Raw genomic sequence first — 4,655 nt, forward strand, 5'->3', positions numbered from 1 at the left:
GGCGGGGCAGTGTCTCAATCGAACTGAACTTTTGAAAATTTTTATTTTATTCCCATTTTCAAAATAAATACTAGGTTGCATTCCGACTTTAATCATGGCAACTCAATTGAGAGCTATATCCGAAAGTTATACCTAGGGAATTGCCACACGAGAGAAAAAAAAAACCCAGGGAATTCCCCTAAATTCTTTCTGTGGGTTGTTGATACTCGTAAAGTAGCTCAGCATTTTTAAAGTATTTGTATGTTTAATGTCTGATAAAACCTAACCAGTTTAGATAGCAGTGGGGCCCCATTTTTTGAACCAAGCCCTTGGTTACGTAGCTACGCCACTGCCTGATATATGATCCGGACAGACAGACAGACAGCAAAGTTACATTAATAGGGCTCCGTTTTTACTCATTGGGTACGGAACCCTAAAAACAAAGTCACATTGCGCGTTATAACGCAAATATACCTACAGAGTACAGACTAATAAGTCTGTAGATATATTTATTTTAGCCTCAATAACTCTACGGTTATACGAGCAGACTGAAATCAGGAAGGTCGGCGATTCAAATCCCACCCGTTGCACTATTGTCGTACCCACTTCTAGTACAAGCTTTACGCTTAGTTGGAGGGGAAATGGGAATGTTAGTCATGATTAAAAAATGACTAATATTCTTTAAAAAAAAAATTGCTTTATATAATTTATTTATTCCACCATCTTCGCCTTATTTTCAAGATATTTACATAACGTTTACATTCAATGTAAATGAAGTCCCCAAGTCAGTTAATCTTCTCATTTATAAAATTTTATGTTTGTCTGTTCGCTACCTTTGTGTTCGGGCATCGTTCATCAGATTGTATTGAAACTTACAGCTGTTGTTGGCACTTGCGGCAAGGTTTCTAACATAGTACCTACCATTAACGTATAAATGGTGTCGAGGGCATTAGTTAGCTAGTTATTTATCAAAAAACCCCTGAAAAATCTTGCATTTCCAAAGCATCAAATTTTGCTTAAGAGGGGTCTCTCCGTCACTCGCTCCATACAAACGTAGTTCTAATTTCATTTGAATACTAAGCAACCAAAGTCCATGAAATTTTGCAGACATATTCTAGAAATTAATATCGAACTACGATAATATGGAGTAAGTGATGGAGAGAGCCCTCGCAATACGGTATTAATTGCTTATGTCAAAAATACGTATAGTGCGCCTCTTATTCCCATTTCAGCGAGAATTTACTTGCTTATCTTTTCTTCAAGATAAGGAAAAAAATTGGTCAAGTGTGAGTCGGACTCGCACACGAAGGGTCCCGTACAAAAAATAACAATTTTTAGGGTTCCGTACCTCAAAAGGAAAAACGGAATCCTTATAGGATCACTTTGTTGTCTGTCTGTCCGTTGTGTCTGTCAAGAAACCTATAGGGTAGGTACTTCCCGTTGACCTAGAATCATGAAATTTGGCAGATAGGTAGGCCCTATAGTACAAATACAGGAATAAATCTGAAAAGCGCAAATTTGTGATTACATATATCATGTAAAAAAATATTAAAATGAGTTTCAATTTTCAAAGTAAGATAACTATACCAAGTGGGGTATCATATGAAAGGGTTTTACCTGTACATTCTAAAACAGATTTTTATTTATTTTTATGCATAATAGTTTTTAATTTATCGTGCAAAATGTTGGAAAAAATACGAGTACGGAACCCTCAGTGCGCGAGTCTGACTCGCACTTGGCCGGGTTTTTTGTGATGTAATGTACGGTTTTCAAATACCCTTCACTTGCCCAATTTCATGATTATAGGTCAACAGGAAATACTCAACCTATAGGTTTCTTGACAGACGAACAGACAGACTGTCTGTCTGTACGCTCATCACGCGAAAACTACTGAACGGATTTAAATGAAATTTGGTGCAGTGGTAGCTAATACTCCGGGTTAATAAAAGGTAGTTTCAATCCCGGAAAAAAATAGGTATTCTTCGTGATACGGGATCAAACTTTTTATCGATTTTCCTCCATAACTCCTTCGAACCGATTTTCACATTTTATTTTACAAAGGTTGTACTGTCAGGTTAGTACCATGTAGGTTTGGTTAATATTTGATGAACAGTTTCGGAAATAAAGGAGGGAACTCCTCAACGGGTAACAGCAAAATAATCGCGATCAGTAGGTATAATAGCTTATTAGAAAGTAGATTCTTAGTTATAATTAATACAAAACATTTAGTATACCACAATCATACCCATACTTTGTCTATGGAATAAGTAAGCTCCTCGTGCGAAGCCGGGGCGGGTCAACTAGTAAATAGTTTCACACTAATAAAGGCGAAAGTTTGTGTGTATGTGTGTGTGTATGTAAGAGTTCCCACGGGATTTTTTAGAAACCATCCACGCGAACGAAGTCGCGGGCATCAGCTAATAGTTACTTAAATAAAATATGTAGTTTCATAATATTAAATCATGGGCGAATGACGTCACGGCCAGGCCTCTCACCTTTTGTTCTGTTGGAGGCACGTTGTAGGTCTCTACGTGCTGGTTCAACACACCTCCACACAAATGAATACTTAAGCGCTGCAGCGCTTTAGCCTTTCTATACCATTAAGAGCTGAAACACACTGGCTGCGTAAGCGTAGACGTAGCGGGTACCATTGCGTTGTAATGTATGGAACTGTATGAGACATGGGAAACCGTTTGCGTGGCGTAAACGAGCTGCATACGCAATTGGTATGAATCAGCTGTTAATATTCCGTGACTTCGAGTTATCCATACTAAGGCCTTTGTTTCAAGAGGGTGAGCAGGCGGGTCACCTGATGTTAAGTGATTACCACCGCCCATGAACATTTGCAGCACCAGTGGTATCGCCGATGCGTTGCCGGCCTTTCATGAATTTGTTGGTCCGACCCTTGAATAACTCCATGTTGTAATCAAGTGGGAACACCGCCGATGGGAGTTAATTCCACAGTTTGCATGTGCGTGGAAAAATGGATCTGGCACAACGGGCGGTCGAAGTGCACCAGGCATCTAGGCCTTGCCCGTACAGCGATTTTCATTCGCGCGATTTATTACGTGTACGGAATTACTCCATACTGCACAAAATATTCGCGCGAATAATAATACCGCACGAAAGTTAAATCACAGTTCCGGCATCTCTACATAGAATAGAATAGACTTCTTTAATAGACCTTTTTGCAGTGTTTTTTTGTTAAAACTGACCGTAAAGCGCTCTAAGGGGGTGTCATGCGTATGTCGGCGATCGCCGGCACAGACGGGGTCCATACTTGTATAGTTTAACTAACTTGTTACAAATAACTACAAACTTGACATTGGCTAATCTTTGTGAAGCCAGACGAGAGAGAGAGAGAATAGAATAGAATAGATTTTGATTAAAACAAACTTTTACAAGTGCTTTTGAATCGTCAAATTAATTTATAAGCCCTATAAGGGCTAATGAATAAAAATCGCGTGATTTTTTTCGCAATTCTGTAACACTTGTAATAGACATGGCTGCACTGCGTTTTAAAATTCGCGTGGAAAAAAACTGTGATTTTTTGATACAAACGGTATTAAATTCGGGCGAATATTTTGTGCAGTAGGTACTCGTATCATCGTTGCCGGTGCATGTAATTAATTCAACCTTACACAAAGAAACAAGGTGACTTGACATCAAAATAATAATACCTTGTTAACAGGGCTCTCTCCGTCACTCGCTTCATACAATCGTAGTTCCAATTTCATTTGAATAGTAAGCAACCAAAGTCCATGAAATTTTGCAGACATATTCTAGAAACTAATATCTGTGTCTGTGATGTTTTAGATTTTTCTTAAAATATGTAGTTTTAAAATGACAGGGGCTTAAAGATTTATAAGTAAATTTTTAAGACCACGTAACTTTGAAACCGAATATTTTAACAGAAATCTGAAAAACCACAGACATAGATATTAGTTTCTAGAATATGTCTGCCATGGACTTTGGTTGCTTAATATTCAAATGAAATTGGAACTACGTTTGTATGAAACGAGTGACGGAGAGAGCCCTCTTAAAGCAAGCTAAGTGTATGGAAAGCTATATCCATACTAATATTAGAAATGCGAAAGTTTGTCTGTCAGTCTGTCTGCTACCTTTTCACGGTCCAACAGTTTAACCGATTCTGACATGGTACAGAGTTAGCTTATATCCCGGGAACGGACATAGGCTACTTTTTATCCCGGAAAATCAAAGAGTTCCCACGGGATTTCCAAAAAAATCCACGCGGACGAAGTCGCGGGCATCCTCTAGTAGAGTCATAAAAAACACATTTTTTTTTGTCTTTTTCATTTAGCTTTTTGTTAGTGGGCATATGTTATTAAGCGCTTCAGCGCTTTTGCGGTCGATTCTCCAGGAAACGAAAGAAAATACACCAAAATTTTATTACTAGCAAAAATAAATCTTATTTGAATGTAATAGAGTTTGAAACTGAATGGATTTGTTTGGAATGCTGTCCGTCTACAAAAAACTTCCTCAACTGGTTTACTGTGACGTCACTGGCAACTTGCGGCCAAGCATGGCCGAATAAAATGTACAACAGAACCAGTTTGTCTTGTCCAAGAAAATAAGACAGAGACAAACATTCATTTCTATAGAAAATTTGTATCGCTAACTCTTTCTTCCATAATATTTTAGCGGTAAAACGACCG

This window comes from Maniola jurtina, chromosome 28, assembly GCF_905333055.1.
Source record: "Maniola jurtina chromosome 28, ilManJurt1.1, whole genome shotgun sequence".
Taxonomy (NCBI): Eukaryota; Metazoa; Arthropoda; class Insecta; order Lepidoptera; family Nymphalidae; genus Maniola; species Maniola jurtina.